We start from the raw sequence: 24,888 nt of genomic DNA, 5'->3' as shown, positions 1-24,888 counted from the left end.
CTGTAAGTAATGCAGTGTTTTCCTCAGGCTTTTTTCAAGATTTCTCTCTCTCTCTCTCTCTCTCTCTCTCTCTCTCTCCAGAAATCCTTTAATTTTCTTTACTTTTGCACATTAAAAAATGAATCAAACTATACAATTTTTTTATAATTAAAATTGATTTGGGTGACAATGATTAGTAAAATTACTTAGGTTTCAAGTGCACAATTCTGTAATACATCATCATAGAAGATTATGCGTGGGTCCATTCAGATTCGCTCTCAAAGTGCTGCCAACGTTAAAAGTGCTACCTAAGATGACAGCTGTTAATCACGTAGCCAATGAATTCATTTAAATGCAGTAGCATGCAGCCCTCAGCATCCAAGGTTCGATTCCCCTTTGTTCTTAAATTAGGTTAAATGGCATGGGTGTCCATATTTACAGATTTGAAATGTATCAATCTTGAGCAGTTCTGATGTACAACTGAGACCGGGTGTTGGGAGTCTTGGTCTCAGTTTTAAAAAGGGAGGTCTAAATGATGGCAGGCTGGCTGCTATGAACTTGTTTTTGTCCTTTTCACCAGGAACAATTTGCTGTGGGTTGCCCAGTCAGACCCTTTGAGAAGTGTTAAGACGAGTATGTGTAGTTATCCTTTTCACCATCAATTCTCTCCAAATATTCTTTCCCAATCACAATGTCAATGCATTTCTTTATTATTGGGATCTAGGCTTGAACCGTGAGGACAGCTGCGTCAGTACTTCTCCAAGTAACTGCTGGTGTTTCAGAACCTTCCTTGTCTTCCTAATTCTCACACTAGCCACTTGAATCAGTAGTTTATGGTCTTCCTCAATATTTTTATGTGTGGTTTCTTGTTACTGCTTCTGTTTGGGTTTCATAGGCGCATTGATGTTAACCCTTAATTTATTATTTTTAAAACCAAGATATAATTTTATTGTAGGTATTAAGGTATTTTATCAAGGTATCTGGCTTCAGTTCCACCTCATCAGCATTTGCATTTTCATTTTCTAAGACCATAACTTAGACTTCAATAAAATGTGTAGGACTTATGCCAAAACGACAATTTTGATTTGAGTGCTGTCAGTCAAACATTGCACAGGGTAAGCATCTTCTTCCATGTTGTACTGAAGCAGGATTGCCATCTGGAATGTAGACATCTGCCAAGTATATCTGTTCATGAAACAGTTTGTTACCAATGTTCCTTTAGACACTTGGTATAACCATGTCAGTTTTCTGCCACAGTGATAGCTAGTGTAAAAAGCTGTGAATTGTTGATAACTATGTTCCAATACTGATGGCAAGGCAAATGTATCAGACTCCTAAAAGAGCCAGAACCTGGGACTCAGAACTTGAATACTGAAATCCAAGTCCAGTGGTTCTGAATTCCTCAGGTGTGTTTTGAACTGCTCATTCAAATCTTTGCTCACACTGATTTCTTGAAACATCCAATGAAGTGTAGAGGTGTACTCAAAACCACACGCTTGCTTTAATTTAGAATTCATGCCTGCATCGGTTTCATCACTCTGTACTGTTCTGAGCTAGGAGTCTTTTCTGGCCAGCATCATGGTGTAGAACTTCTGAAACACCTCTTTATCCTCTACATACTTAAAGAGAACCATCACTTGATTGAGTGTATCTTCTAGTTCTGCTTCTTCTGTGTTCTTGGAACTCTTCTTCAACAAGAAGTCACAGTATCGAGCCAGAAACTCAGGGGGTTTCCAGGATGACTGAGCCATTTTGGTAACTGCACTCTTGTACATGAAGCGACCACAAGCCTTGTCCAGTGGAGCCAGGAAACCTGTATCATTGTTGATCACCAACATGACCAGGGCATTGTATTTTTTTATGAACATCCAATACAGTCTGTACATACATTTTGGGTGGTGATTTAAAGCAGCTTTTCCACATTTACAATTGTTACATGACCCTGATTATGAATGTGTGTCTCCAGAAGGTTTTTCAATTCTCCAACGTCTTCCTCCATTCTTCACCCAAATCTTCATTTTTGTCACATCCATTAAGTTCTGAAATTCTGTGTACAATATTTATAAATGCTTCTCCATAAGAACTTGCTTCCACTTCCTTGCTAGTCTGTCTTGGGTGTTTTCGTGAAGAAAGATCTGCATTCTTTGCTACTCCATGAGCAGATGGGCCTCTGCCTTTTTCATATATTCAGTACTCGGTTCTGCTGCAAAAATTCAGCACTCTGTCTGGTATGAATTTCTCTGTATTAGGCCAAAACTGAGACTCAAAGTATTCTTTATACTTACTCTGTTATCACAGGGCCCTTTGCAAATGCATCATCTTCATTTAGCCCAAATTCCACATAAGACTCTACAATTCCACTAATCAGTCTTATGTTGATGGTTTCACCATTTTTTGTTGTTGTTTTAAAATCTATTTTAAAACAGCATTTGTTACCTGCTTATTCAGTGGCCTGAACAGATAATCTTCCCAAGTCAAAGAGAGAATAAATTTCATATATTCCATCCTTCATCCAGTCACAGAGAATCCAGTATCTACTGAGGCAGACACAAATTCCATTCAGCACTTTGCTTGAAAATCAGTAATCTTCCCACAGTTGAGTGTAGAATTTCAGTACCCTCTCATCCGTCAAATCTTCTCCATCCTACAATTTGTCAAATAATTCTTCAAAAATTATTTAAGTTATTTATATAATCCAAAGCTAAAAAACTGAGCTCCCCCAGGCACCTGTCCCTTTTTCAATTTAGAAGGAGGGATGCCAGCCCCTCGAGGTCAGTTTGAATGATGGACACTCATGCAGTAGTTATAAACATGAGTGTACAGTTCCATGTATCTGGATTCTACCCCACTATCTAGCATGCTTCTGTTGGATCCCAGCTCTGAGGTTGTCCCAGATCTGGTGAAGGCCAATATACTTCAGTCCATGGGGATTCTGACTCCTATTTGATGACATTGTGAGTAATATTCTGAAGTTGTCCACTGCATCAATCTTTATTCAAGGTACAGCTAATTCTCCATTAGATGAAAATATAGAGTACCACTCCAAATCTATTCCGAACATCTCAGAAAGAATGTTCTTTAACAGCTCTGCTACCGTGAGGGAATGGCTGGTAGGAGAGGGTCAGAACGTACCACCATTGGAGTCCTGGGTGGGGTAGCCTCAAAAGCAATGCTGCTGGAATCTCCGCACCAGCTCCAGCATGGGAGGGGCCCTCAAGATTTTCTTTTTGTCTTTGATTTTTTTAAAAAAATTTAAATATGTACTTAGGTATAGAATTTTTGGTATTTTTCCTGCTTAGTGTTTACTGGGCTTCCTATATCTGTGATTTAGTGTCTGTCATTAATTAAAAGGAATTCTCACCCATTATTATTTCAAAAATATCTTCTATTCCTTTCTCTCTTCTCTTTCTGATCTTCCCATTATGCATACATTACACCTTTGGCAATCACCCCACAGTAATTGGATATTCTGTTCCATCTTTTTCTTTCTTTCCCCTTGCATTTTAGTTTTGGATGTTTGTATTGACACACCTTCAAGCTCCTGATTCTTTCCTCAGCTGTGTCCAGTCTTTGATGAGCCCATCAAAGGCATTCTTTATTTCTGTTACAGCCTTTTGATTTCTAGCATTTCCTTTGGATTCTTAGAATTTCCATTTCTCTACTTACATACAATACCTATTATTCCCTGCATGTAGTCCATTTTTTTCCAATAGAGCCTATAACATAGTAATCATAGTTATTTTAAATTTCCAGTGTGATAATTTCAAAATCTCTGCTTTATTTGATTTTGGTTCTGATACTTGCTTTTCCTCTACAGAATGTGTTCTTTGTTTTTGTTTTGTTAGTTTGCTTTACCATAGCTTGCAGTTTTTGTGGAAAGCCAGACATGACTGTCAGCTAAAAGGAAATAAGATAGATAGGCCTTTACTGTGAGGTTTTATGTCTTTCTGTCTAGGGCTTAGGTTGTATTTATGTTTGCTGTAGCTGTAGTAGCAGAAGCTAAAACTTCCTTTAGTGTCCATGTTTTTGCCTCACCTGTGGTTTTAGGTTTTCTCAGAGACTCTTTAAATAGGGTCTGAAGTTTGAAGTTCTGTAGCTGTATTCTTCTTATTATACAGGAGACCCGTTGATATGGTGGTAGAGTGGGGGAGACGGAAAGTAATCCACAGTCTCATGATTATATCTCATTCTTTTAGTGAACCTGAGTTGGGTATTTTTCTTCCCACATTAAAGGCTAGAGGAGGCTTGAGTTGGATATTTCCTTTCTCCCAACTTGGATAAGTTCCAGTAAAACCACATTTAGTTAGTCTCTAGTAAAATAGTTTCCTTGGGGCCAGATCTTGTTGAGACCAGAGAGCTCTGGAAATACGTCAAAATAGTTTTCCCCTCCCCCTGCTGGAAGCATGAGGCAATTTTTTCTCTCAAATTTTCAGTTGGAGCTTAATAGGGCAACTGCAAGTAAAAATCATGAGTGTGGGCCCACTCCCCTTGAAGAATGGGCCACCTCTGAGTTTTTAATTCTCACTGTGCCTCCAGCAATTCGTCAATTATAATTTAAAGTCTTCCCACTGATATGGACTCTAGTAATGAGGATCTGCTCATGGGCTCCTGCTTCAGGCAACTGTGATTGGCTGTTTCTGCCAGTTCATTTTTCCAGTTTTCAGGGTAGCAGTTCGATCTGTGACATCAATTCCCTAATGTATCTAAGAACAGTTGTTGATTTTCAGCTTGTCCAGCACTTTTCAGGTCTGGATGGGAGTGATGACTTCCAAGATCTTTACGTGTGTTGGACCAGAAAATCACAAGTGGCCCATATTAAATACATTAAATACTCAACTTCTCATATATATATATATATATATATATATATATATATATATATATACACACATATGTATGTGTATATATATATACATATATATGTGTATATATGTATATAAATATATGTGATGTTGTTGTTGTTATTAATAGTCTAGATTTTTGTTGCTTTAAAGAAAATTCTTCTGTTTGTTAAAGCTTGGTAAGAAAGAAAACTTAGATATGCTTATTAAGTCATAATTAAATACATTTTTGCCTCACATGTATTAAAATGTGTTTAACATAATGAAGTTAAAATGCATGTGCATTTTGTTTGTGTGGGAATTCTTGATCTTCACTTTGTGGGAAAGTGTCTCATTATTTGAATAACACCATTAGCACAATTAGTGCCTGCATAAGAAAGTCAGAAACCAGAGTCAGTATCCAAAAACTATTGTTTTATTATGGGAAATTCCTTTGCCAAGTAGGAAGATCTTTGCAGTCCAAGGCACAAATTTATATTGACACATTTCCCCCCTCACATAATTGGAGGTGTGCAATAAAATTCTTTATACTTTGCTTATATTCCCTATTTATTTTTGATGAGTTAGTGCTCTTTCATATAATATGTGGCGTACCTTTACCTTTCATCTTAGAACTATGTTTTCTAATTTCGAGGTATTATCCAAAATCTACACTCTCAGTAAGAGTTAAAAGAAAAAATAAATTCCTAAATCTCATTGCTGAAAAGAGACAGGTACTGTGTTCTCTGCTAAACCCCTTCTCTTCTCTTGTGGGGTTGCAGATTCTGTCGCAGATCTCACGATGCCTCGTTTCTGCCTAATCAATAAACATGGCTTTCATCGATGTGGGTGTTCCAATCATACCAGATCATAGTGTGTGCACTCAAGATTTCTATCAATCGTCAAGTATCTTTAGCATAGAATTATGCCTGGATTGATAGCTCTACTAAGCCGATGCACTAACTGTATTCTCCATTAAAACTCTCTTCTCATTTTGCAAGCATCCGTTTAATTGATGGAAAAGCCTGGCACCTTAAACTATTCATTTAACCTCCTATTATCCATCAAAATAGTATAAAATTGTTTCCTAAGCAACCTATTTTGGTCTCCTTCATAATGATAGGGTGAAATGTGTCATCTCTTTAAATTCCAAATGTGTTCTAACAAATAAAATATTCTCCTTATTTCGTGACTGTCAGTTCTGTTTAAAAGATATTGTAGGAAAACAGGCTGTACTAATACAATGTACCTTTCTGGTGCAAAGTCTCCTGAGGCATCTGTTCTAAGACCAAGGATACATTTGAAGGCTCTAAATCTGATTTTTTTTAGACAGCTGTACTAATTTAACTAAAAGGGTTATAGAAGGAGATGGAGGAAAAACGTCTATAAACTTTTTGGTCAACATTTGAAAAACAAATTGGATATTTTCTCCTTAGCTTCATAGCATCATATGACATCAATTGTGACAATTTCTCAGATTCAATAGATATAGATGTAAGCACTGGAAAGCTTATTTTTAGATTTATAAGAGCAAATGAATACAAATGAATATATATATATATATATATATATATATATATATATATATATATAATATACTTATCCATGTATGTGTCATAAAAACATACCAAATGTAACCATTTTATATATCTTGACTGATAAATAGTCTTAAAAAAAAAAGGTTGTAGGTAAGTAAACAGATAATTTAGTTCAGTATTTAAATGAAATCAAAAGCTGATTGAATTTTCAAAATATGAAAACATCTCAATAAAAAGATGAACAATTCAACTAATTATTATGCTTACAAAAGTTTGGCTTTTTCTGATCATATACTTAACCTAGATATAAAGTACTACATTTTATTTTTATAAAAATACATTGTGCCATAAGAATAGACCATGTGGAATGAGATTATTCTTCTTAATGTTTGGAGCAGAGGAAAGAATAAATTATAGAAAAAGAGAGAGAAGAGGAAGCCGCAGTAAGAAGAGGAGGAAACAGAAGAAAACCATACAATTCCTAAAGAGAGGAAGGATTGCTGAGGCTGTTTTGTGATTTAGTCAATGGGCTCCCACTTTTTGGTTGGACTGGATGACCCATCATCGTTTTACCACTACTTTCTTTCAGTTGAACAATTACTTTCATCTGGATCATTGCCACCTTGCTCCGGTGACCGGTTAAGCCGGGACCCAAAGGCCGAGAGGAGACAAATTATGATTTTAACAGGGCCAGGCTTACAGTTCCGAGGCAAAAATAATCCATACTCAAGTCGGTCACAATTGCCATTGTGTCTTTATTAAAAATACATCCTTATAAACTCAATCAACTGGCCAAAGATATACATTTCCCTTCGTTTTCATTTAAGAATTTTTTTTTCCTAACATAAAGCTGGAATTTAAGCATCTTATTAGTAGTACAGAATGATGACTGTTTCGACAGGGAAAAAAAAGTTCCTTAAATATGGAATCAAGATGATAGTTAATCTAATAATAAAACATAAGAATTTCCACAAAATGGTTAGATGTAAAATAATAGACATTATATAATGCCAAAATATCAGTAAAATATCAGCAAAAGGATCCAGACTGGTTACTTTGCTCTTGTAGCCAATAATCTCATTAACTTTTCAAGCAGACATTTGATTTGCAAACATATGTGTCAGAATATTGTACAATAGCTATGCAAATCATAAAAAGAAAATTGGCACTAATTAAATGCCTTCATAATCTCATTAAATCCAAACAACAACTCTACCTGACTAGTAGTATTATTAACCTTGATTTCTTGGCAGAGGAACCTACAGAAATGGCTTCTAGTGTAACTACCGTGTTTCCCTTAAAATATGATCTAGCCGGACCATCAATGCGTCTTTTGGAGCAAAAATTAATATAAGACCAGGTCTTATTTTAATATAAGACTGGGTATAATAATATTATAATATAATATAATATAATATAATATAATATAATATAATATAATATAATATAGGACTGGGTATAATATAATATAATATATTACCGGATCATATTAATTTTTGCTCCAAAAGACGCATTAGAGCTGATGGTCCATCTAGGTCTTACTTTTCGGGAAGCACTGTAGATTCCAAGGCCTGAATCATATGGCTGTAGATTCTTATTTCCATTCCACCAGGTGAGAAATACTACATTAGAGATAAAAGATTTCAGGATATTTGCTTTTCATTGTATATGAGTACCAAAAAAAAAAACACAAAAAAACTAAACACACACAGAATGTTTTGAAAAATCATTATTGTTTAGGGGAGTACAGATCAGCCCAATATGTCCAATAAATTCTTTTAAATGGGCTGTTCCATAGCCACAGACATAGGTCACTTTATCAGACAATTACCTGACTGTCCAACAAAACCACCTTCTTAAACATTCCAATATGTTGTTAAGAAAAAGATATGAAGTGTGATGTTAAGTATTAAAATACTTAAAAGCATGCCTGCACTTCTTTGGTGAATGAACGTGCCATTAATGAAGGTATATAAACTTCAGAAAATAAGAGCAAAGTGTGTGAGGAGAGATTTACTTCAAGTGAAATCCTCTGCCCTCAAAGGGTTAAATGTTAACAAAGTTAAAAAGCAGAAATCAGGCTCCTATTAGTCTTGAACACTAATCTTGTTGACGGCTGAAGTGTTTCCTTATTTTATCCATATTTATTATATTGAAGGTGGGTTATATGGTGGTGACTAATGACCAAACATCTGGACCTAGTGACCCTTAAAATCCTCCAGCCATTGCTGTTCACAATTAAATACCATATGAACTAAAATGATATTTTGGCTTGACCAGGACAAATTAGTGTGGCAAAACTAAAGAAATAGCCTTGCCTTTATTCTTGCATATATCATAGCCTATAGAAATATTAACATTAAAAAAATGAAATGTTTTATGACTTGCATGTCTCATTATTATTACAAAACTAACAAAAGTAAAATGGATATTTTCAGAAGAAAATGAGTAACCATTCTGGTGGATTGATCATAGTGGATATGAAGAACATTTGTTTCAGAAGTTTTACCTCCCAGAATTTTGATTGAGCTGTGGGAAATGGGATTACTTCAGGTTAAATAATTGGCAAACCTCATTTCCAGAGTAATTAATTTTAACTGCAGACAGATAGCTAAAGGGAAGAGAAAGCAAATGTCATTGTCATCATAAGAATTATTCATTCAAGATGCATAATGTTGTCTTCTTACAGGTAGAAAGGCAAGAGAGGCAACAGAATAATAGTGGTCAACAACTATAAAATTGGAATTTCCAGATAGAAACACAAAAGAGAAAGTGAGTTACATGGACTCTCTGAGGTTGTGTAAATACCCACTGGAAGGGCCTCAATGAAAGCTCTGTTTGAACTCCACAAAGTTTGTCTGTTTTTCTCTCTTCTGGCCAAGAGAGGAGGTGGAGTGCTGCTGGGGAAAGGTTAGCAAAAGTGTGGAACGCAACCCCTGTTATTGAGTCCATGAGAGATGAAGCCTTCATGATTTGACTTTGATATTAAATTCAAATGCATCTCCTGTTGGATTAGGACAGACCTCTAACCAGGTGGTATAAAACTTTTAATCAACAAAAATTGATGACACAATCCACCAATCACATCAACATAGCTTCTACTGATGAACCCAAGCCTCCTATCTGAAATAAGAGCATAAAAATACATACAGAACACAAACTAGTAATAATCAGCCCTCACACTTCATGATAGTCTGAAGTGAATACAAGAGGTTTCACATAAGGAAGGAAAAGAATCATGGGAAATTCATATAAACTATATCTAAGGAAAATATTCGGATGTAACTACCCATTTTAAATATGAGAAAGGTGAAAAGAAATTCCCTGACTACTATGGAAAATAATGCCACCATGATTTTAAGAACATAAAATGCAACCCAAGGAAACCCCTTCTTGTAGAATTTACATAAGATACTGAAAAAGATTTTCTGAAAAATTACTTTCAAATCTGGAAGAAATGCTTAGCAACTTGAAATCAATGAAACAGAAAATGAATAAAGTATGAGATAATGAAACGACAGTGATATAATTTAGAGATTGTGGAACCAAGGAAGCAAATTGAAAATCAAAACCATGTCATTAAAGAATTAACAAATAAGTGACTATTAGGTAAGCATAAATATTCATATGTGAAAACTAAAATAATGACATAGAAAAGATAATGTCCTTAAAGTAAAGATGGTTTATAGTGGTTACAGAATTAACACTAAACATAGAAAACTAATATTCCTGAACTAGAGAATGAATCATTATGCAACAAATAGCAATCAAATATATATTAATAAAACAAGAATGGATTCTCAACGATAAATCTATAGAACCTCAGTAGAAGTAAGCAAGTAACTCAAAAAGTCTTATATCCCACAGAAAATCAAGCAGACAAACAAAATGATAGAGATGTATATAGTAATAATGTTGATCCAAATGTATGTACGAGTAAATACAATGGTACTAGAATAAAATTTCCCCTCAAGTTACTTTACATTTTCATAAAAATAGTATATTTTAGATGATATATTCCAAAATGTGGTATAGAATAAATAGTATATGGCATGTGCACATGTGTGCATGCACACACATATACACATGCACACATACCACTGCATATAAAAAAAATAAACGAGATAGAGCTAAACTTGGGCTCACATGAAAAATTCAGAGCCTTACACATTAATGCTATTTAACTTGACACAAAATAAATCAAAAAGTTTTAAGTTAAACATTTAATAGAACAAGATAGAACTAGACCACAAAATAAACCCAAAGAAAGAATAATGAAGGATAAAATAAGAATTAATAGCAGTAACAAATGAGTCAAAAATAGAAAAAAGTAAAAATAAAGTGAACATCAATTTTTTAGATAAAATAATTTAAATAAAGAAATAAAAGTAGAAAACAGAATTACACAATTATAAAAAACAAGGAGTAAAAAAGCACAGGCACAGAGGTAATTTAAACAATTTTTAGTGTCTAGTTTGCAAAAGCATAGGTAAATAAGTGCAAAACCCTAAAATAAATGATTTCTACAATAAAAACCACCAAAGTCCATAAATAACTAAAAAAAACCCAAAAAACAAAAACAAAAAAAACTATAAAAATAACAAAAAATGACCCTAAAGAGAGAAACATTCGATAAACCATGAACCACGAAAAGAATCATGAGTTAATACTCTTCCAAAGCGGCAGGCATAGACAATTTCCCAGGTAACATTTCTTTTTCAATCCCTGAAGGAACAGACAATGCTGATTTTATTTAGTGTGTTCCATAACACGGAGACAAGTCAGTAAGTCAGTATAACTCTGATCATAAATCCATATTCAAACAGATAGATTTTTTTTAATTTAAGGAATATTTATATATGACAGTGTCTTATATAATTTATCCTATTGTTCAATATCCTTTTTCAAATAACAGACTCACTTCTGAAGTATCCCTTAAGTTCATTTGACGTAACTTTTGACTTTAAGATACAGCAGTAATTCAGGAGCTCTAATTATTTTTCATGGCCCCTGCCATTTCTTCCCAACACAAGCTAGCTCAAATTTGTATAATATCAAAAGAAAAATGAAAAGTATCCAAGTGAGTACTCCATTCTTCTAGTCGTTTGTGTCTGGAGATTACACACACACACTCAACACACACACATATCAGTGTATATGAATATGTGAAATTGAGGATTATCAAATTAAAAAGTCAATAAATGGAATTAACAAATGCTTGTTCAATACTCATCCCTCCCTATCTGAATAGCTTACAATCTATAGGGAATCAACTGAAGAACATTTAAAAACAATGCATCCTCAAAAGGCATTTTTTAAGACAGAGATTATGAATTAAGAGAAATATCAAATTATCAGAAGATGTCAATATCTTTATTAAAAGGAAATTATGAATTTCCAAAATGTTAAATAACTGTCCTAAAGTAACTTTATTTTGACCAGGTAGTAAAATCACACATGCAGAATAGCACTGTGGTAAAAAAGAAAAAAAAAAGAAAGAAAAAATTGTTCATGAGAAATAATTTCCAGTTTTTGAAATGCAGTTGAATTTTCTCAATAAATGAGTTAAGCAGGCACCGTTTGTTGATAAGCGTCATATGGGAGAATGGAGTAGTTTGCCATAGTCAGAAAGTAAATCAATCATAGGTTTGAAAATAGAATCCACATGTGCAGACTTGCAGAGCTGGTTGAGCCACCAGCCAACACTCTCTCATCACACTGTATTAGCTCCGTTCCTGTCCAGGGGAAGATTGTTAATCGTGAGTCTGATTAGACCATGAAACCCAATCCCAAGGGAACTGACAAGAGACACCTTCTCGTGTGCCATTTAAAATAACTTTAGGTCCTGGAGGATATCATTTGGTGTTAAGAAGTAAATAAAGGGCGTGATTATCCTGAGGTACTATTTAGCTAAATCCATCCATTCTGAGTAAGCTACCCTAAGAATTTGTTAAGAGTCATAACCCATTACAACCCAGCATCATGGAGTACAATAACTTGAAAACAATTATTTTTACTTGGGAGATATTTGTTTGTTTTGGTAAAAGGGCACCAAATTGTTTGTATACTGAGACTACAGAAATGAATATATTTTATCTTGTACTCCTAGGCTATACTAAATTCATTTATTTTCTCATTCATTCATTTCTTATTTAATTAGTAAACAAACTGAGTACCCAATTTGTTCCAGGTGCTGTCATAGAATAAAAGAGGCAATTTCTACATCGCACTATAGTGACAGAGACAGATATGATGTATTAATGCAGACTCTTCAAGTTACAAAGGATGAAAACTCAACCTAAAGTATTAAGAGCTTAATGTCCATTAGCTAGGATAGCTAAAATACCGTGTTTCCCCTAGCCAGAAAATAAGACCTAGCCGGACCATCACCTCTAATGCGTCTTTTGGAGCAAAAATTAATATAAGATCTGGTATTATATTATGTTATATAAAAGACCCGCTATTATATTATATTTATTATATTATACCATATCATATCATATTATATTATTATATTATATGAACTGTTCTTATATTAAAATAAGACTGGGTCTTATATTAATTTTTGCTCCAAAAGATGCATTAAAGCTGATGGTCCGGCTAGGTCTTATTTTTGGGGAAACACGGTATCTAGGGGTACAAATGGCTTCAGCCAAAACTAAATCCAGGTGTTTAAATAATATTTTAGGGTTCATCTTCTTTTTCTTGATTTCTTGGTTGTTCTTTACTTTTTAATGGCTTCACTTTCAGACATGCTTCCAATAAATGGTTGCAAATATGACCTAAAAACTTACATGATGCGTAGCAATCATGATCTCAAAAAGGTAAAGAGACACCTTTTTTTTTTTCAAGTGTCCATATCAATTTCACATTGGAATCTGTGTTTTACCACTTGGATCATTGTTCTTTCTGAGTCGTTAATTGTGGCCAGTGGAATTTAGTATTATGATTCACTTTTATCTGGGCCATGTCTATTTTGCAAGCAGGAAGCTGGAGTCAGTTCCTCCTGAACCAGAGACTAAATGTGGATAACATAAGCTAATCTCAACTAATTATACCTTTAGGATCTAGCAGGACATTTAGGTATAGTCTTCTGCTATAGAAAGATAACTAATTTTACATCTAAAATGCTAATGAAGTCTAGAAGCTGTTCAATGGTGCCAAACATTAATTTTCTTTTCCTACTGAGTTAACGTTTAGCCCAAATAGATTTTTTTCCACAATGTTCTGCAGTCTTTTGAATGTAGTTTCCTACTGTCTTTCTTCCCGTCATCTCCTCACCTTTTTCCTATTCTCTATCAAGTCTCCTAGTTCATGACTTGGTCCTTAGAAGAAATGTTCTTGGAATAATGGAGTCTTCCAGGCAATACTCCTTGAAGGCAGGTCACAGTGCTTTACTTTTCATTGCTGGAACAGATTTTAAATATTTCATGTTTCTAATTGGAGTATCACTAAAGCTAAATAAATACTTCCTTTGATAGTATTGCCCTCCTCTTACCAAAAATATTCTTTGACCTAATCTGATTTTACCACCATGAATGAGGAAGAGAAGAAACAAAAATGAGAAGGGGGGGCTTCCTGAACTTCTGCATTTCAAGATTAAGAAATTTATGTTTTCAAAGAAACCCTAAGGTGAATTAAGAACACATTTCCTTCAGTATTTATTAGTCATTTTCTACTCCATCACAGGTGTGTATCTCTTCCTAATAAAAATTATCATGTGTTATTATTTAATCTCCGTTTAAAAAACAAATTATTTAAAAACTCTCTTCTAATATTAGACATTTTTTCAATATTCTACTAAAATTAACATGCACTTGTTAATATAATTGAAATATTTTCTCATTGAGACTGTGAGTAGAGTGAGGAAATGGACTGAAATACATACATAAACACATACACACATACATACATACATACATACATACATACATAAAATGTCTGACTCCTTTGTTTGGACCAGGTAAATGTACTGTGAAACAATCAGATACCTCAATTCTCAAGACAGGCTATACATGGAGAGAAAGAGAAATAGTGAGAGACTTACATAAGTGTTTGGAATTAACAGTGTCCTTATTGAGTTGAAATATAAAGCCAATGTGCAAAGCAATATGCCTCGTGGTTATGGCATTGGGATTTAAATTAACCCCAAATATATTTGATTTCCCATTTCTCCATTTTACTAGTTTTACTTTGGGCAAATCAGTTAACTCTCTGAAATGCATTTCTTTTGTCAGTTAAATAGTAATAAACTATCAGGGCAATTGTGAAAACTAAGTAAGAAAATCTATGTAAACTACATTGCATTAGATCATGTACATAATAAATAGGTGCTTCATGAATATAACTATTATCTGAGAAATCTGCCTTCGAGGAAACAGAATAGATCCCAGTTTATAATGAAAGATAGTTTGGGGAATATAATCAATAATATTGTAAAAATTTTGTAGGGTGTCAGATGGGTACTTGTCTTGTTAGGGAGGCCACTTCATGGACAGTGTAGATGCCTGACCACTGCGCTGTATACCTGAAACTGAAGTTGAATAATAATGAATGTCAACTATAATTTATATATATGTATATATGTATATATATACATATATATGTATATATGTATATGTATGTATATGTATATATGTGTGTGTGTGTATATATATATGTATATACATATATATATATATATATATATATATATATATATATATATGGTCACAGGATGTAGAGTACAGCATAGGGAATAGAGTCAATGGAGTTATAACAGCTATATACGATGTCAGAGGGGTAGTAGACTGGGGGAGGGTGGTTATCACTTTGTGAGGGATGTAAATGTCTAACTATTACATTGTTTTGTACACTTAAAACTAAAAACAAACAAACAAACAAACAAACGAAAAACGAAGAACAAAAACCTCATAAACATAGACAATAGTTTAGTGGCTACCAGAGGGTAAGGGGGGAGGACGATGGTAGAGGAGGGTAAATGAGATCAAATATATGGTGATGGAAGGAGAACTGACTCTGGGTGGTGAGCACACAGTGTGATATATAGCTGATGTATTACAGAATTGTACACTTGAAACCTATGTAACTTTACTAACCATTGTCACCTCAATAAACTTTAATTAAAAAAATAAATCAAATGAAGGTAACAGCATATGTAAATACAGAAGGTATGTTTTACGCAAGCAGTTACTCTCTTAGATGTTTGGAGAAGGAACTTCACTGGCACTGCTCATTTAACTATGTCCAGCAGAGAGGAGATAAGGATATGAATTGTTTACTCAGGAGGCTGTTATGTTTGATGTGGAGATAAACACATTTGATTGTCCTAGAACAATCCCAGCACACAATGAATAATCTGTGTCATTCCCAAACACAAATGGGTGTCCAGAGACTAGGCTGAGGTGCTTTTAAAATACAACTTCCATGCCGTCCTCGATACCTCCAGAATATGGCTCAGTCACCCATATTTTAACAAGCTCCCTAACTCATCCACAGATGCATCCTAGCTCACAGGAGATTGGTCCTCTTTGCGCTGGTCTTATACTTCTCACTTCCAATTATGGTTTCGTTCCTCATGCTAGTCTCCTACAGAAAGAAAATGAGCTGATCATGTGGGCAATGTTGTCAGTTTCCAGTACAACTGTCTTTCTTGTAAATTGATAAACGCCTGGCTTATTTCTGGTTTATCCAGAGTTTATTGTGAGCTAGATAAATATATTTGCTATAGACCACTTTTGGTGTATTTACCAAATAAAGTTTCTACTCTTCCCATTATGAATAAGTCCCTTAGGGTACTGTCAAATTGTGAAGCCTCTGAGTAAGTCATACCCTGGCAGAACCCAGTCTCACCAGAGCTGCCTTCTTTCCAAAGATCAACAGTGCTGGTCCCAGTGACGCTATGTCCTCTGTTTGCATACACATGTTGTGCTTTTAGCTGGTGGTGGCAGTCCCTAAACATTACAGTCTACAAGGCTGACCCACTCATCCAGTGGCTGATTGCCTTCACCAAATATTGTTAGGGAGTTACAGAAATGAAAGCTCTTGGATAGATATTCAGGATTGTCTGTCTGCTCTTTATCCCTGAGGTAGTCTTTGTGTGATGCCAGAGCAGTTCTCTGAGAAGTAGAACTTTGTTCCACAGGGTAAGCTTTACTGGATCAGGTCTTAGTGATCGGCTTAGAGCCTCCAAATATGAGTCGCCTTACTTAGGAGAAAAAGAGGAATTGTTCTTGTTCAACAAGGGACTCAAGACCATTAAATAATACTTAAAAATAATCCTGCTGCATCAGCAGGCAGTCCCTGTGTTGTCAGCGGAGGCTTTGGATGGACCACATGATTATACAGACCAGTGGGGTAAGTTCAGTGTCTTTCCCTGACTACTGTAAGCAAATCTCATGGTCTATCTTCACTCTTGAATCCCTAAGACACTAGGTTTATTCTGAGGACGGTATTACCTGCTTCTCTTTTCATCTGGAAAAGACCATTGTTCTGGTGTTTAATTAAAACCAGACTCTTTCAGCATGGCAAAATCAACTCCAGAAAATACCAACACATAAAGATTATACCATTGTAAATATATATTTTTGTCATAAACCTTTGCGAAGTTCCCTAAATGAATTTCGTTATTTCTGGTGTGACAACATATTAAGCTAAATTTAGCCCATCCAGTGCTTATTTTTGAAGAGTGAAGTTTCAGCCCTGTGTTGTCTCATTCCAGTTATAGAAGAAACTATTTTTTAAAGGCCTAAGAAGGCCTCTTTCATGAGCATGTAAGGTGCCCGCCGGCAGGCTGCCAATAATCCCAAAGCACCATAGCAAGCTAGGCTTCTAAAATTTCTTTTCCCTTTAAAACTTGCTCTAATGTTCAGTCTAATATATTTTGGGAAGTGTCCCAAACAGAATGACTTTCCCTTGGATCTGTGCTCTTCGAAGTGAGACCTGAGTGGAGGTTGTTATAAACCAGCTGATAGGAAACTGAGACGATGCCTCCTCCCCACTGTGCCGTTCAGTGCAGAGTAAAGCTTGTCCCTGCTGCACCATCTTGAGGGTGGGCCGTGTGAGGCGTGACTGCTGGAGTAAGATACAGGAGGTCCAAAGTGAAAATTAGTCTAACTCTATGGCTTTTATAGTTGATGGACATCCAGATTGTATGTGTAAACTGGTTTCATTAAGAAGAAAATAAACAGGCTTTCAGAACAGTGCTATTGCATGTTTTAGCCCTAAGAAGGATAGGGTGGTGTGTGTGTGTGTGTGTGTGTGTGTGTGTGTGTGTGTGTGTGTGTGGTGTGCGCACATGCTCAGGCCCTTAACCTCCCATTGTTCCCAGGCCAATGCCAAGCACAGGAAGGGTGTAAAGATGATACCATTATAATAGTTTTATTAGGTCACGTGTTCAGTCTTCGCATGGGCTGCCTGGGTGACTGCTTCAAACAAGCACTGAGAAAGGCATTGTTAGCTCTATTTCACAGATAAGGCAGAGGGAAATGAAATGACTTGCCCTAGAAGCTGAGCTGAGAATTGACTAACTCTGTCCAACTGCAGTGTTTACGTACTTTCTCTATCTCTAAACATATTAAAGATCAAGCCTCTGAAATTAATAAATACTTTATAAAGAGAATTCTATGTGCCAAACTCTGAAATACAGGAAATTTAATCTTTTCCCTTCAAGGTTGTTCATACCAGAGAATATAGTAGGATGTTTGCAGACAATTTGTAAATATCTTTATGATAGAAATCACAACACAAAACATGATTGTTTCCCTTAGAATGTGAATAGGGAAAAAAAAAATATTATTAATTTTCAGATAAATAAACATCCAATTATATATTTTATTGATTAAATATGGAAATGCCCTTAGGAAGGTCATAGGTTTAGCAAAATTGAGGCAACATTTTTTAAAATGGAAAATATATTATATCACTCGATTATTAAAATATTTATATTTAAATTTCAATTGAATGTGATTCATATTACAATTCTTCTATGCATAAAATGAACTTAGTACCCAAATGTATTAATATATGGTGAAAGAAAAGAGATATGTATATAACATGCAAGCTGTAAATCTCTAAAATTATTTCCAGTATTGAATTATTTTTATTATAATTACATTTTATTTATATTTTTAATCATCATCAAATCATTCTAATAATCAGCAAAAATTAAACTTACATTAAAAATTATATTTACAAGTTCACTTGCAACAACATTATGACCTACTATCTAGTTGTTTTCTATTATACCCACAAAAGCAGGCACCTGGGTGTTTCCCAGTGCTTCTGTTACCCTGATGCTGCCTTGGTGATGGGACTAAAATGTTACTTAAATGTGAAGCAAGGGGCAACTAGGAAAGGAAAAGTTCAGCCTGTGACAAGGTGACAGTGGATCAGGCCCAGCAGGTTTTACTGCCTTTATCTTCCAAGTACATGGAGGTGTCTATCAACTTGTTTGAGGTTCGAGACATCTGTTAACTCTATTTTTATCGAACTTGTTTTTTTGTCTGAAAATACAACCTTTCTCTCTATTCAAAAAAAAAAAAAAACTTTATAAAATCAAGAGATTCTGAATTTAATAATATTTAATTCACAGTGTGGCTTGATTTTTTTTTTTTTAATTGGGGAAGGGGATCAGGACTTTATTGGGGAACAGTGTGTACTTCCAGGACTTTTTTCCAAGTCAAGTTGTCCTTTCAATCTTAGTTGTGGAGGGTGCTGTTCAGCTTCAAGTTGTTGTCCTTTCAGTCTTAGTTGTGGAGGGTGCAGCTCAGCTCCAGGTCCAGTTGCCGTTGTTAGTTGCAGGGGGCACAGCCCACCATCCCTTGCGGGAGTCGAAACCAGCAACCTTGTGGTGGAGGGCGCAGCTCAGCTCCAGGTCCAGTTGCCGTTGTTAGTTGCAGGGGGCACAGCCCACCATCCCTTGCGGGAGTCGAAACCAGCAACCTTGTGGTGGAGGGCGCAGCTCAGCTCCAGGTCCAGTTGCCGTTGTTAGTTGCAGGGGGCACAGCCCACCATCCCTTGCGGGAGTCGAAACCAGCAACCTTGTGGTTGAGAGGACACACTCCAACCAACTGAGCCATCCGGGAGCTCAGCGGCAGCTCAGCTCAAGGTGCCGTGTTCAATCTTAGTTGCAGAGGGTGCTGCCCACCATCCCTTGCGGGACTCAAGAAATTGAACTGCCAACCTTGTGGTTGAGAGCCCACTGGCCCATGTGGGAATCAAACCGACAGCCTTCGGAGTCAGGAGCATGGAGCTCTAATCGCCTGAGTCACCAGGCCGGCCCTTGATTTTTTAATTTCATTAAGAATTTCATTATTTGAATCTACTACTGAAGTCATACCATATTACAAAACATTTGTGATTCTCTCTTTCAAAAGTAGAATATAGAATTTTAAAATTATCGTCTAATAATGGTAGTTAGTAAATGCTTTAAGTATATTACCTAATTTAAAGGTCACAAAAGCCCAGTAAGATAAATATTATTATCCCAAGATTATATTGAGATAACTGAATTTCAGAGATGATGATACATACTTAAAAAGACTGAAATCAACATGATTTGCCCAAGGCTGCTGAGGCCGAGTTGGGACAAGAATAATCTTTTTTCTTTTCTTTTTCTTTTTTTTTTTTTTTTTGGCTCAATGCTTCCCTTCATACAGAATTGTAGAGACGATCTAAAATATTAAATTAAAAAGAAACATGAAATCAGAAAATCTGGCCTACAGATTAAAAACTATAATAAACACATCATGAACAGAACAATGTAAAATAAAAATTTCCAAGGCTTAAGTGCTAAGTCGTCTTTGAAAATGCATCATATATAATGAAAGACAAGGAAAAGGACAAAAAATTTTCACATTTTTAGTGACATCAATTTCTTTTATAATACTGACTTTAGAGATCAAGAAGGTCATTGCTGTGGTCCTACAAGAGGGCAAAGGGCAGGAAACTGTTGCATTTAGACTGTTTCATCTCTTTGTGTCCTTCTAGATGTTGATAGATGATGATAAATAAGACTGTCCCCTGACTCTAGCCTTGTGGCATCATCTTCAAAACTTTGGACCTGAAGATTATGAAACTAGGACTCCAGATAGAAAATAGGGGAGACACAGAAGGATTCAGGTATCACAGATTAGGGGCTGAGAAATATGAGTGGAATGTTAGAGTAATGAAGTAAAAAGAATGCTTGGCTGAGGATTGAAAAGGACTTAAGCTTGTTCTCTCCTTTCCCCATGATTTACTCTCCTCAGTTTTATTCTATGCCTTACCCTTCTCTTTCCATTCCACTTTGTTTCTATTGCAGCAGAAGAACTATGGAATATTATGGTTGCTAACAGCCAGATGGTATCTGGGGAACAGGGTACCCTCTTTTCAGTGCTTTCCCCTCCTTACACACATGTCAGTGTAGCTATGTTCCACTGCTCCCCACAGGCCTTTGGGATAGGAGAAGCAGAGTGCTGGGCAGATGGTGGTGAGTTGCAGTAGACTTGTTAGACATCAGTTGGATTATGTTACCCATCAGTTGAGTAAGGTGAGTGATATATTCCACAATAACCCAGAAGATAAGCTCCATAACTGGCTAGTTGAAGTAGCTATCTAACAAAGTAACAGGCCCCCAAAGTACCAGATGTAGACGTGTACATTAGTCAGAAATTGTCATATATAGTTATATATCTTATATCACTAAGAGATAATACAAAATCCAAACACAAAAAAATATATTTTAGGCCGGCCCGGTGGCTCAGGTGGTTAGAGCTCCATGCTCCTAAATCAGAAGGCTGCCGGTTCGACTCCCACATGGGCCAGTGGGCTCTCAACCACAAGGTTGCCGATTCAATTCCTTGAGTCCTGCAAGGGATGGTGGGCAGCGCCCCCTGCAACTAAGATTGAACACAGCACCTTGACCTGAGCTGCCGCTGAGCTCCTGGATGGATCAGTTGGTTGGAGTGCGTCCTCTCAACCACAAGGTTGCCGGTTCGACTCCCGCAAGGGATGGTGGGCTGTGCCCCCTGCAACTAGAAAACGGCAACTGGACCTGGAGCTGAGCTGTGCCCTCCACAACTAAGATTGAAAGAACAACTTGACTTGGAAAGAAGGCCTGGAAGTACACACTGTTCCCCAATAAAGTCCTGTTCCCCTTCCCCAATAATTCTTAAAAAAAAAAAAAAGAAGAAAAAAAAAAATATATATATATATATATATAACTTATTGACTAACCAGGCATTTTAAAAATAAGTATAAAACATAATTAGAATGAAAACATTTAGATACTGTCTTCTGAGTTAGGAAAGGCCAAGATTATTATCTCCAGCTTACTGATGAACAAAGTGGCTGAGGCAGTTATCTGGGATTACTGAATATTAAGTTTGAATAAATTAGATTTCTTAATATGGTATTTTATTTTTACTTATATTAAAATTGAGATCAGTTTCGATTTCCCAGTTTCCTGTTTATTAATTTGTCTGGCACTCATCCAAGTGTCGTAGAGACATGGAAACTCTTATCTCAAAAGATACGTACATGTATATCTTGGACCTTGCAGCGTTCTCCTGAGTCATATTTCCAACTGCTTGTGAGGTATTGCCACTGAACTGTTTTGCCACTACATTCAATTTATCAAATCCTAACTGCATCCTGTCTCTAACAGATACTATTATTCTTCTAGTCATTGGAAAGAGACTAGAAGTTTGGAGACATCTTTTACTCATTCTGCTCCTTCATCGTCTAATTATGAACTGGCCCCCAAAGTTATCATCCCTTCATCTTTGCCTCCCCTGCTTGATTCCCACAGCTACCTCACTATTCGAGGCTTTCATCACCTCAGACTTAAATTACTGAAAGAGCCTTCAGATGACTCCCTTGCCTGCACTCCATCATCTGCTGCTCTGGCCCCAGATCAGTGGCTCGTCTATATTCAGAGCCACTAGCTAGTCAAAACACTTATTCTGGGAATCTGAGGCTTTCTAATTTAAGTCCTTTTTTCTAGGATTGTCTAACATTTATTCTCAACTCAAGGGAGGCCATTTTCCATCTACCCTTCTACACAAGTCACCTTATTTCTGCTCCAAAACTTTGTTTCGGATAATTTTCTCTTCCTTCCTTTCTATCCATCTTCTTTTTATTCAAACTGTAGTCATACTTAAAGGCTCAACTCAGAATCAATGTCCCCCATTTTCTATGATTAAGGACGCTTATGATTTCTCTATTTCCTGAATTCATATGATTTCTACCTGTATCATATACTCTGGTCTTTCTTTGTGCTCTAATGGATATGGTGTGTTTATCTTACCAAAGAGATTACAAATACTGTGTAGAACTAATTGCACTTGTGCCTTTCACAGCATAAAAACAGTGAAGGCACATAAAAGTGTTATTCTACTAATTGACTGACTGATTCATTAAACATATATTATTATTTTTTATCACCAGATAGGAAAAGCTGACAAGATAGCCCTCAATATCAAATCTCAAGGAGGTTATAACTTCTTTAGATTTTACAAGTCTAATAATTTTGGCTTTTTAATGTACTTATCCTGAGCCAAATATTCTGAATATTCTGTTGACAAAGAAAGTATCAGATTAGGAAACATCCTTTATTTCAAAGACCAGAGATTTACACACAGAATTACAGAAATTATATACTGTTTCAAAATATATTGAAATTCTATGCCTGTGCTTCATCTTCTTTCTAATTGTCTTACCCAAATTGAAATATCAAAATGGGTGAGTATCTGAGTACATACACATGCCTGAATTTATGTGTTTTTTGTTTTTGTTTTTTCCATGTCAGCAGTATAATTAATTGCACAAACCAAAAAGCTAGAAGATGCATAGCTCCCAGTTAATTATCCTTGGATTTAATAGAAACACATCTAATTCAAGTTTTGCTGTTCCTACCACTTATTCAAATTCTTTGCGAGGAAAGGCCGAAAAGAAATAAGTTGTTCTGGTAAAATGAAACTGTGCATAAAACCCCCAGCAGTTCAAAACTTGGCTTTCTGGACTTTTTCACGAATTACAACTGCAAGTTTAACAGCCAGCTTTGGGGACTTCAATGCACCAGGTAGGGGATATTGTTCCACAGAATAATTGCTCTCCTGGGAAAAGGCATTTCGGTGACTTTCATGTTCTAAGGCAGCACGAGCCAATGGATCATTAATCATCAGTGAGTGTCACTGAAGAGTTTAAATATAAAGAAAAAGGTCCAATGACATTAAATATCACAGGGGAAAAAAGAATTGTGCAAACGTTCATGATAATCTGACTTATTGACACTAAAGTTTCATGTCTATACATATTTGCAAATATCAGTTTAAAAGAAATCTGATAAAAGAAACCTAAAGACCAATTCATGACTCTGAATAAAAATATTTGTCTTAACAGCTGAGTCTTTTGGGGTATGTGTAGGAGAACAGCAGAATAGATGGAAATGGGACAAGGCTTTAATATTCTGAAATAAAAATATATTCTCTATCTTTGATTTGGTTATTTTTTTAAAGTTCTGTTTTTTTATTTACACATCTATTTAAGCATAAGAGAAGCAACTTGTGATAATGGGAACTACGTAGCAAAAATTAAAGTGAGGTAAAAATTAAAATATGGTAAAGATGTTCTGATAGTAGAAAAAGAAGACATTCCCCCCAGAAAAAATTCTAGCTTAAAGATAGATACCATAGTTATATTTCTATTCCTAAACTTCCTAGCTGGTAAGCAAAAAGTAAAACAGAATAAACTATCTCATGGGAAGCACAATAGAATATCAGGAAAACAAATTTTCTCTTAGCACTAATTTTCAGGAATTTATCTCTTAAGTGACATTGTACAGTGTTGATTCAGTGAGTCGTCAGTTTCTGGCAGCAGAAACCACCTCTGGGTAACCTGAGGACATTTATTGAAAAGATATTGAGGGAGCTCCCAGAATCAAAGGGAAGATGGGAAAGCCAGGCTTGGATGCAAGAGGAACCAGGCTTTTTAGAAGCTCTGTTCCTGGAACAGGCTGACAGCCTCTCCCAGACCTTAGCCCTTCAGTAAGTCCCACTTTCTTGCTGTCCCTGTATCTATTGTTATAACAAGGCGACTTGTGTCTCAGTAGCAGAAGGAATTTGACATTTTCTCTCAGACAGTATCACTCTAATAAATCAGTCCAGCTTTTCCATAGTCTTAGCTTTTATAACTTGGGACAGTCACTTGATATCTAGAACTGCTTTCCTTCTCTTGCCATCATGGTCTACCCCCATCCCTTCCCACTATGTCAATGGCTAGTAGACATTGCCAGATCCAGATAAGTGAAGTTCAGCAAATTATTCTGAGGGGAGAGGGAATATTGAACTAAATGAGAGTGAAATTTAATGATCTAATGAAACTACATGTCATTGCACCCATAGACAGAAATTTTCAGGAGAAAGTGAAACTTTTAAATGAGAATCAAAATCTTCTTTCTCCCTCACCTCTACTTGTTGACCAGAGTACAGGGAAAAGGAGAAGGAAAGAGGAGAAAGTAAACCTATCACCTTCAGGGAAAGAGATATAAAGAACCACTCCTAAAAAGCAAA

At 35.8% G+C, this 24,888-nt stretch overlaps 1 pseudogene; it reads right to left on the bottom strand.

Annotated features, from left to right (window-relative positions):
* Positions 1 to 603: 603 nt before the first annotated feature.
* Positions 604 to 2,932, bottom strand: LOC109455367 (cullin-1; annotated as a pseudogene).
* Positions 2,933 to 24,888: the final 21,956 nt, after the last annotated feature.

Source organism: Rhinolophus sinicus, linkage group LG09 (assembly GCF_036562045.2).
Source record: "Rhinolophus sinicus isolate RSC01 linkage group LG09, ASM3656204v1, whole genome shotgun sequence".
Classification (NCBI taxonomy): Eukaryota; Metazoa; Chordata; class Mammalia; order Chiroptera; family Rhinolophidae; genus Rhinolophus; species Rhinolophus sinicus.
Note: the sequence above shows the minus strand (reverse complement) of the source record. Positions and strands in the feature narration are given on the sequence as shown.